The following is an 11,062-nucleotide window of genomic DNA, read 5'->3' on the forward strand; positions in this document are numbered from 1 at the left end:
CTCCTTCTCCAGGGCCACGGAACGACACTGTTCACACTCTGTGGAGACGACGGATCGTCGTCGTAGCCGCTCACGGCACGTCTCTCGCTGCGATGACAGGGTGACACGCAAACGCCACCACCGGGAAGACGACGATGACGAGGCACGCCGGGGACCTCGCCGCGAGTCCTCACGTCGCAACTCCTCTCGCTCCTCCCGCACCAAGTCTGCGGGCCATCACCGGGACGAAGGGAGGGGTCGCTCTTATGGCCGCAGTTCGGGTCGTTCCTCTGGCCACCATGTTGGTCACCGCAATCCTGCTCCTAGCAGCCTGGCCGGAGACTCCCTGGCGTGGATGAAGCTCTCCTCCGTCATTGCATATGATGCGGCTTGCACGGACTGGACGTCCGCTATCAAGGTGCTGCCGCCGGCCTTCACCATGGGCTTCTCGCGGCTCGCCTCTCCCCCACCACAAGCGCACATCGAGCCTCCCCTCCCTAGCGCTTGGCAGGAAGAAGTGATGGACGACTCGGCAACGCTCCCCGCCTCGCCAATCATACACGCGGCTCGGTCTCCGCTGCTCCCACCGGCTGTGGTGCCGGAGTCTTGGGAAGACGCCACCGGGGTCGTCGCTGAGGACGAGGCCAGGCAGGTCCTTGGCGACCCCGTGGCCGAAGAGCGCGCTCCAACCCCCGGCAACAACCTTTTTGTGCGCCCTCAGGCACCTCTCCTGCCGTGCCCTGCGCCTGCACTGCTGACGCCTAAGCTGCCCAAGGTGCAGCCCACTTCTATTACTAGGCGTAGTGCCCGTTTGATCAACAAGCCAAAAATGCACGCCATGGATAAGGCCGTCCATGTCCTGAACACCAAGATGGGTGTTGCTACTGAAGGAGTCCCTCTGCTGGATGCGAGGAAGGCTTACGTCGACAAGTTCAGCACCCCGCTTCCGGACAAGGCGATTGAAGCTCTAGCCAAGCTCTTCAAGCTCAACATCCGCAGCATGTCCGAAGCGGACGAGTCGCTCATTGCCATGGGAGGTCCAGGAGGGTGCGAGCTAGATGCCCAGGACGTGACTGTTTAGTTCCTTGCTTTTCTGCTGCGTTTCGTCGTCTTTATCACTTTGTGGACAAGTCTCTGTGTTCATCTGTTAAGCTATCACCTCACCTCGGTTGTTGTCACTATGATTGGACCTGATCTCTCCATCGTTGACTGGAATACCCGCGGGCTAAACGACCAAGGTCGCAAAGACACCGTCCACGCCTTCCTCGCCGATACTCGCTGTCATATCGCTTGCATCCAAGAGACCAAGCTCGACCACATCGATCAACAAACGGCTTCTTATATCGGTGGTCTTAGTCTTCGCTCCTTCGCTCACCGCCCGGCCATCGGCACCCGGGGCGGCATCCTCTTACTCTGGAATGAGGATCATGTGGAGGTCTCCAATGTTCACCTTGGCACTTACTTGATCTCGGCTAGCGTCTCCATTCGCGCATGTGGTACCTCCTTCAAGCTCACTACGGTCTACGGCCCTACAGATCATGCCGAGAAAGAAGCCTTTCTCTCAGAAGCTATCGCTGCCAAGCCTTCTGACGACTCTAAATGGCTCATCATTGGGGATTTCAACCTTATCTACCAAACGGAGGATAAGAACAACAACAACCTGGACTTCCGCCTAATGGGTCTCTTCAGAAGAGCCCTCAACAACTGTCAGCTTAAGGAGCTGAAGCTGCAGAACCGGAGGTTTACTTGGAGCAACGAAAGGGAGACCCCTACTCTTGTGCGTCTGGATCGGGCTTTCTGCAATGCTGCTTGGGACCTCATGTTTGAGAATCATGTGCTACATGCCCTGTCCTCATCCCTCTCGGACCACTGCCCCCTCCTCCTTTCCAACCAGAGTGGCCCGCGGAAACCGCCTGTCTTTCGCTTCGAGTCCTTCTGGACCAAAATGCCGGGGTTCAAGGAGGTGGTCCAACAAGCTTGGTCTGCGCCCTCCTCGCACTCCCAACCGGTCCATGTCATCAATCGCAAGCTCAAGGCCACGGCGCAAGGGCTCAAATCTTGGAGCAAAGGCCTCTTCTCTGATGGCAATCTGCAACTCCTCATGGCCCTGGATGTCATTCTGCAGCTGGATATTGCTCAAGAGTCCCGCGTACTCTCCCAGCAAGAAAGATGGCTCCGTGCTAACCTGAAACGTCGGGTTAAAGGTCTCGCTGTTCTGGAAAGATCCCGCAAACGTCAAGCCTCCGGGATTCGCTACCTCCGCGAGGGCGATGCCAACACCAAATTTTTCCATCTACGAGTTAATGCGAGGAAGCGCAAAAATCACATCTTGAGACTCAAGCATAACACTGGCTGGGCTGTGACTCACGATGATAAAGCCGGGCTGATCTTCGACCACTTCTCCCGCGCTCTAGGTCGGCCTCCTCCTCGTACGCTGGACTTCAACTGGGACGCCCTGAACCTCACCACCCACCCTTTGGAGGATCTGGGCCTGCCTTTCTCTGAGGATGAGATAAAGGAGGCTATTGATGACATGCCCGCGGACAAGGCTCCGGGCCCTGACGGTTTTACTATCGCCTTCTTTCGCTCTTGCTGGGATATAATCAAGGATGACCTTATGACCGTCATCAATGCCTTTTCCGAGCTTTCTGCGTCCAATTTCCACATCATCAACACAGCCAATGTCGTGCTTCTGCCTAAAAAGGACGGTGCGGAGTCCATATCGGATTTCAGGCCCATCAGTCTCATCCATGTGGTTCCGAAGATCATCGTCAAAGCTATGGCACGACGTCTCAGCCCGAAGATGAACGACATTGTTTCCTGCAGTCAGAGCGCTTTCATCAAGTCTAGAACTATCCATGACAATTTCTTGTACGTCAGGAACACCGCCCGCCGGTTACACCGCTGCAAAACTCCATCACTTCTGATCAAATTGGACATCGCCAAGGCCTTCGACTCTGTTCGCTGGGATTACATGCTGGATCTTTTACAACGCCTCGGCTTTCCTCAAAGATGGCGGGCCCTCCTGACGACTCTCTTCACCACGGCCTCCTCTAGGGTTTTCCTCAACGGAATCCCTGGGAGGGACATCATGCATGGACGGGGTTTTCGTCAGGGCGATCCCATCTCGCCCCTTCTGTTCGACATCGCCATCGACCCACTTCAGAGACTTCTGGAAAAGGCTACGGAATCCGGCTTGCTGTCTGCTATGCCTGGAGGTATTCAGGGCCCCAGGGTCTCCCTATATGCGGACGACGCTGCCATTTTTCTATCCCCCACGGCACATGATGTGGAAGGCCTTGCTAGCATTCTACAGAGTTTTGGGGTAGTCTCTGGCCTCGTGACAAATGTGACCAAGAGCTCCATCGCCCCCATCCAATGCGCCAACATTAACTTGGAGGAGATTCTGGTGAACTTCCCAGCGACTACAACCCCCTTCCCCATTAAGTATCTGGGGTTGCCCCTCTCCCTCGGAAGACTTAGGCGTGTGGACCTTCAACCCTACATCGACAAAGCGGTGGCTCGTCTTAGCCCGTGGAAAGGAAAGTTCCTGAACCGTGCCGGGTGCACTGCTCTGGTTAAGTCTGTGCTCTCCTCCATGCCAATCTTCCTGCTGACGGTTTTAAAGGCTGACAAAGGCATCCTCAAGGCCTTTGCGAAGATCAGTCGTGGCATGCTCTGGGCCTGTAAGGAGGCGGTTAGTGGAGGGAGATGCAAAGTCAACTGGCAAAAGGTCTGCCGCCCCAAGGAGCTCGGTGGTTTGGGGGTTTTGGACCTGGAGAGGTTCTCCCGGGCCCTGAGGCTTCGCTGGTTATGGTATGAGTGGAAGGCTCCTGAGAAGCCATGGGTGGGCTCTGAAACACCCAACGACGCCTCCGACCTTGACCTCTTCAATGCGGCTACTCGTGTCACCATCGGAAACGGCGCCAAGGCCTCCTTCTGGTCGTCTTCATGGCTCAATGGTGCCCCGCCAAAAGACCTGGCTCCCCTTATTTTCAAGGCTTCCAAGAGGAAGAATCGGACGGTCCAGGACGCTCTCGTGAATAACAACTGGATCTCGGACATTGCGGTGGATGCGTTCACTGCCGAGCACATGGAACAATATGTCCGCCTCTGGGAGCTCTTGTCGGATATCCAGCTTCATCCTGACACTGAGGACTCCATTACCTGGTCCTTGACCCCTTATGAGTGCTACTCGGCCAGCTCCGCCTACAAGGTCCAGTTCCTTGCCTCTTTGCCCTGCCAGTTCGGGAACATCGTGTGGAAGACCTGGGCCCCTCCAAAGTGCCGTTTCTTCGCCTGGCTCGCTGTCCAGAACCGCTTATGGACCGCTGATCGCTTGGCGAAACGCAGATGGCCGCACCAACCTACTTGCCAGCTCTGCCGTACCTCCCCTGAGACGGCACGGCACATTCTTTTCGAGTGCCGCTTCTCCAGACGTATCTGGACGGCCGCGGCCTCTTGGCTGTCTTGTACAGACCTCATCAGCAGCATCGGGGAGGGTAGGCCTAAAGTCGTGGACTATTGGCTGGCCGTTTCGAAGTCCACCACCTCCTCCCCAAATGGCTTGCGCTCAGCTATCACGCTCATCACTTGGGAGATCTGGAAAGAGAGGAACGAACGAGTTTTCAACAATAAGTCCTCCATGCCATCGGTTGTCATGCATAAGATTAGGGAAGAGGGCAAGGACTGGATCCTCGCCGGTGCAAAAAATATGGCGGAACTTGTAGGCTGATCCTCTTTCCACCTGTGTCGGGGGCGGTGTTCGCCCCCTTCCTCGTTTTTTTTTTGTTGTTTTTGGCTCTTGCCATACCCCGTTTGCTTCTCCTATATCAATATAAGGCAAAAGCTTTTTTGCCCGTTTCAAAAAAAAAAAAAAGTAAAGACAAGACACGCGTAATTACCACGGGTATTTGCATCCTTGCTTGTACGTACCTCAGTACATCCATGCTCTCCGAAGAAAAGACACGCGTCAGTTTCGAACCGTCGACACGCGTCCCGCCCGCCCGCAAGGGTCACCAACAATTCATGTGCCACCACTAGCTTAGCTACGACAATACGACATGCTGCTGATTTAAATTTCTGGAAGCAAGCGGGGCACCTGCTCCCTTAGTCCGCGTTCCGGAGCTCACCAGCTCGACCCATCATCACTCCATCCACCATGGACCTCCTTTTCCTGGAGAAGCTCCTCGTCGGCCTCTTCGCGTCCGTGCTGGTCGCCGTCGCCGTGTCCAAGCTGCGCGGTCGCAAGCTCAGGCTGCCGCCCGGCCCTGTGCCGGTGCCCATCTTCGGCAACTGGCTCCAGGTCGGGGACGACCTCAACCACCGCAACCTAGCGGCGCTGGCCCGCAGGTTCGGAGAGATCTTCCTCCTCCGCATGGGCCAGCGCAACGTGGTGGTGGTCTCCTCCCCGGCTCTCGCGCGCGAGGTGCTCCACGCGCGGGGAGCCGAGTTCGGCTCCCGCGGCCGGAACGTGGTGTTCGACGTCTTCACCGACGGGGGCCAGGACATGGTGTTCGCGGCGTACGGCGACCACTGGCGCACGATGCGCCGCGTCACGGCAAGGTGGTGCAGCGGCACCACGCAGGATGGGAGGCCGAGGCAGCGGCCGTCGTGGACGCCGTCCGCGCCGACCCCGCAGCCGCCACCGAGGGCGTCGTGCTCCGCCGCCACATGCAGCTCATGATGTACAACAACATGTACAGCCTCATGTTCGGCCGGCGGTTCGAGGGCCTGGACGACCCCCTGCTCCTCCGCCTCAGGGAGCTCAACGGCGAGCGCAGCCGCCTCGCGCAGAGCTTTGAGTACAACTACGGCGACTTCATCCCCGTCCTGCGCCCGTTCCTCCGTGGCTACCTCAAGATCTGCAAGGAGGTCAAGGACGCCCGCCTCAAGCTCTACAAGGATTGCTTCGTCGAGGAGAGGAGGTGGGTTTTCTTCTTCTAATAATGATGACACTTGGATATTCGGCTATAGATCTTGTTCGCCACTCCACACACTAACATAAACCTCTAATCAATAAAGTTTTTCTAGGGTCTGTCTGGTACACATCTACTACTCCCTCCGTTCGAAATTATTTGTCTCAAAAATGGATTTATTTAGAAGTAAAATACATCTAGATACATCCATTTTGACGACAAGTAATTCTGAACGGAGGGAGTATGTCACATCTAAGCTAATTTTCATTCTGTTTATGGTCTATTTTTTTCCTAGTTTTTTGTTTTTTGTTACTGCATTATATATTTGTTGAAGCTTAGATGTGACATCTTTAAAAATAATTTAGATGTGAATTAGACAAAGTATTCTAGTAAATCTCTAATCAACATGTTGAATGCGAAGGGACCTATTTTATCTCTAATCAACATGCATGTTGAATATGAATGGACCTACTTCTACTAACGGAAGCTAGTGACGGAGGTTCTGTGTGCTACTCCTAGTAGCAGTAAATAATGATGGAATCTCACACACGGAGACAAACTTATGCAGTTTTTATACTACGTGATTCGTTGTAGTGTGTTAGTTTCGAGGCAAGGACAAAAACTTTGGACCACTGGACTGTCACTGCATACTGACACATGATAAATCTCTACAGCAAAAAATGCAATTGCATGCCTTCAAACACGATCCCAATTTGGGATGGAAAGTGATGTTATTGTCGGGTTGATGGCAGTTGCATGTTTGTTACTAACCACGCAACTGCAAATGTCGATCTGGACCCCAACTACAGGGGCGGAGCTACGGGGGGACGAGCGGGGGCCAGCGCCCCCCCCCCCCCCCCCCCTCCCAATGTGAACCTACAATACGTACAAATAACTGGCTCAGGTTTCTACAATTAGGACTAATTAGTCCCCCCTAACGCGAGCTCAATCCTGGAAGCCCACAAATAAGCCCGTGTAGATGTGATGTCTCAATAGCTTTGTGTGAAAGCCCATCACGTAAGACAAAAGCAGGTGCCCAGCAGCCCAGGTCGTCGTATGGAACCGCTGATCAGGGGATTGATCTCTCCATTGTTTCATCTTTCGACGCCGCCGCACAACGCACGCATCAAGCTCCCTAACATCCGCCAGATCGCACAGGCAGCGCGGCTGCGCCGGCTCCAGCGACGCGGACAGCCGAACCTGCGACCAGCCAAAATCAACGGCAGGAGCAACCGAGCAAGAAAATTCTCTAGTAAGGCAGTGAGTCTCTTTTAATTCATACTCCCTCCGTAAACTAATATAAGAGCGTTTAAATCACTACTTTAGTGATCTAAACGCTCTTATATTAATTTACAGAGGGAGTACCATGTAATTATATATACGTGTGAATTGATCTCTACTACTATTAGTAGGCTGCAGAAATTCAATTCTTCAGATAGATCGAATTAATTAGAGCCAACAATTTCTTGTTTATCCTCACAAATAATTACTGTAAATTAGGCATGACACACTGATTCTCTTGTTTATCCTCACAGATAGATCGAGTTACTGTAAATTTAAATTGTCACCGATCTTCTTGGTGTTCGCAAAGACAATTGTAAACTAATAGAAATGTAACTTCTTTGCATTGCTGATTGAACATATGTTCTTGTTCTGTACTGAAACACAAAAATAATTATCATGTTGCAATGCTAGAATTTGTTTGCTTGTTGGTCTTGCCCCCCCCCCCCCCCCCCCGCCCAACCTCAAATCCTGGCTCCGCCCCTGCCCAACTACATATTTTCAACTCGGGTTTAACATGGAATATTTCTTCTAAATTACACTGTACAATTTAAATATTTTAAATTATTGGACTAATCTTTTATAAATAATATTGATTTTTTCAACTATACGATGTATAATCAATATACTTCTTAATACAAAATGATTTTTAATTGTGTAAACAATTTTTATGAAATAATCATCACAAATGCAAACACTAGTTTTGCATTTCTTTTCTTAAGGAACAAGAAAAGAAATTTGATTTTTTTTAATAAAGGACTTAAACAGCCATGAAATTTTGAGAAGTGTTCATGAAATTTTCAAAAAAATATATTAATTTCTCGCCTATTAAAACAAAATCATGTATTTTTTAATAAATGTTGGTATATCATTTAACAGATATTTCATGAAAGAAAGAACCAAAAATGAGAATAAAAGAACAGAAAAATGGAGGCAGAAAAGAAAAAAGAAACAGAAAAACAATGAAAGAATAAGAAAATTGAGAAAAAACCAGAAAAAACACAAAATATATTCAAACTTAATCAGAAAATATTTAGAGACAGGCAACATGTTGAGCATTTGCAAAGAGAAAGGCCCAGAGTATTTCCTGTAGCCCAACATGTGATGTTTCTGCACAAGAAGGGACCAGTAAACTAGTCCCAACTAAAGCCCAAACAGAAAATTATTTGGCTAGAGAAATATGTACGTATTGTAAGATTATTTTTTAGGAAACGCATGTATTGTAAGATGATGTCAGCCAACTGAAACTTGATCTTTATTCTATAAATAAGACACATATTATCATGCAAAAAAAAGTCTCGGTTGACTGAGCCCTAGCCACACTCAATTCAATATATGTATCGAAAATCCTAGTTCTACTTAAAAGTCATACAAAAACTCTACGTCCTACTCCCTCAGGTCTTTTTCACTTTGCATATAAGATTTTGTCCGAAGTCAAGCTTCGTAAAGTTTGAGCAACTTTATAGAAAAATATATCAACATTCACAATACAAAATGAATGGCATTAGATGCATTACGAATTTAATTTCCATATTATATAACTTTTAGTATTGTAGATGTTGATACTTTTTAATATAAATATGGTTAAATTTTATTAAGTTTGATTTCAGACAAATCTTATATGCAGAGTAAAAAGGACCGAAAAGAGTACTACAGTACCAGTTTGTTGCATAGCTTGTGTGCTCACACATGATGGTGTTCGTAGGAAGATGCTGGCGAGCGGCAAGGCCACAGACAGCCATGAGCTCAAGTGCGGCATGGATGAGATCCTGGAGGCGCAGCGCAAGGGCGAGATCAACGAGGATCACGTGCTCTTCATCGTCGAGAACATCAACGTTGCCGGTACATACATATGCTCACTTAATCCCTCTTCAGCTCTCCTCATGGTCGGCAAAGTCTGTGTTTGCACTAATAATATAAATTCCGGTGCTTACTCCCGTTGCGGTTGCACGCATGCTTGCTTGCACGCAGCGATCGAGACGACGCTGTGGGCAATGGAGTGGGCGGTGGCCGAGCTGGTGAACCACCCGGAGACCCAGCAGAAGCTGCGGCGTGAGATGGACAGGGTGCTGGGAGCCGGCCACCAGGTCACCGAGCCGGACACGCACAGGCTCCCCTAACTGCAGGCCGTGGTCAAGGAGGCGCTCCGGCTGCGCATGGCCATCCCGCTGCTGGTGCCGCACATGAACCTCCGCGACGCCGAGCTCGGCGGCCACGGCGTCCCCGCCGAGAGCAAGGTCCTCGTCAACGCCTGGCACCTCGCCAACGACCCCGGCCTGTGGGACCGGCCCGGCGAGTTCCGCCCCGAGAGGTTCTTGGAGGAGGAGAGGCACGTCGAGGCCGGCGGCAACGACTTCAGGTACCTCCCCTTCGGCGCCGACCGCAGGAGCTGCCCGGGCATCGTCCTCGCGCTGCCGTTCCTCTGCATCACCGTCGGCCGCCTAGTGCACAACTTCGAGCTGCTGCCGCCGCCCGGCCAGGGCATGCTCGACACCACCGAGAAGGGCGGGCAGTTCAGCCTCCACATCCTCAAGCATTCCACCATCGTGGCCAAGCCGAGGGCTTTTTAACTTGATCAGCGTGCTCTGGAGTACGGAGTGGAGGGTTTTCCAGCGTAAGGTTCACTAGTACTCCCTCAGTCTGAAAATACTCGTCATCAAAATGAATAAATAAATAAAATAGATGTATCTTGACATATTTTAATTCTAGATGCATTCTTTTTTATCCATTTTGATGACAAGTATTTTCAGACGGAGGGAGTAGTAGTTTGCAAGCTCAGCGGGGTGGGTGTCGGTTTAGCTGGCGTTAATACGTTTTGCTTGCTCGGTGTTGTATGTCAACTTTTGGTTTAGCAATCGTGCAAAGAAAAAAAACTTTTGGTTTAGCAGGGCCGATGGCCATACATGTCCAAAAATCGACAAAATTTACATGCTGGAGCAAAGTTCGATGACTAGAAGAAGCACCAATTTCACTAACCAAACCACTGGATGACAGGATTCTGCAAGCAAGACGAAACAATCATTACACAACCAACTATAGCCTTATTTCTGTTCATTTCTTTGATTTTGGATGCAAATCTACACAAAATTTGGTAACATGTATATGGAGAGATTATGTTCACTGAGAACTCACTGGACTTCTTATTCCTGGAGGACTGCTGGGGGTATAACCACATCACAAACCATTCCACGCAGATGTAAGGGCAAATGGATTACCCAGCAAGTTTCTCTTCACAGAAGCTTCATATGGGCCGAGCCGGCTGGGCTGGCCACGGCGACAGCGGTTCTTCTCGGCTCCGGCTCTGCAAGCGGGGAGGAGGCCCGTGTCCTCGAGTCGCTGCCGGTGCAGGCCCCGCCGTTGGCTTCTAGGCGTGGCCGCAGCCCGGCGTGCCACCCCTCGCCTCGTTCTGCTCGCGGGCGCTCTCAGGAAAGCCTCACGTCACCAGTTTCGCCTCCTCTGTCTCCCACAACTGTGCTACCTCCATCGCCACGTTCCAACAGAGGCGAGGCCCGGCCTTCTCCGACCTCGCTGGCTGCCCCAAGCCAGGAGCTGCTCCACCTCTGCTCACCACTCAGGCTCCAGGCGCCTCTGACCTCGCCGGCCAAGCCGCCGGGTTTTGAAGCCTCACCAACGCCACCTTTGGTCTCCAGCGGGCCTCTACTACGCACGCCATCGCCGCGACGGCTGTGTGGGCCTGCTACTGCAGGTGCCGTGGGCTTACAATGCCTCGCACCGCTCTTCGAGGATCGCCAGGATGCAATCTTGCCATCACCTACTTCAACTCCACCTAAGGCACCGGCTGCTCGTCGGAAAACCCTGGCTGGGGTCACCATTTCCAAGTCTGGTGGCTTATTCTCGATCCACGAGACACGCGCTTCAGGGTG

The 11,062-nt window shown here is 51.6% G+C and overlaps 1 pseudogene; it reads left to right on the forward strand.

Annotated features, from left to right (window-relative positions):
* Nucleotides 1–5,054: 5,054 nt before the first annotated feature.
* On the forward strand, nt 5,055–10,163 carry LOC123045464 (trans-cinnamate 4-monooxygenase-like; annotated as a pseudogene).
* Nucleotides 10,164–11,062: the final 899 nt, after the last annotated feature.

The sequence above is a fragment of the Triticum aestivum genome, chromosome 2B, assembly GCF_018294505.1.
Source record: "Triticum aestivum cultivar Chinese Spring chromosome 2B, IWGSC CS RefSeq v2.1, whole genome shotgun sequence".
NCBI lineage: Eukaryota > Viridiplantae > Streptophyta > Magnoliopsida > Poales > Poaceae > Triticum > Triticum aestivum.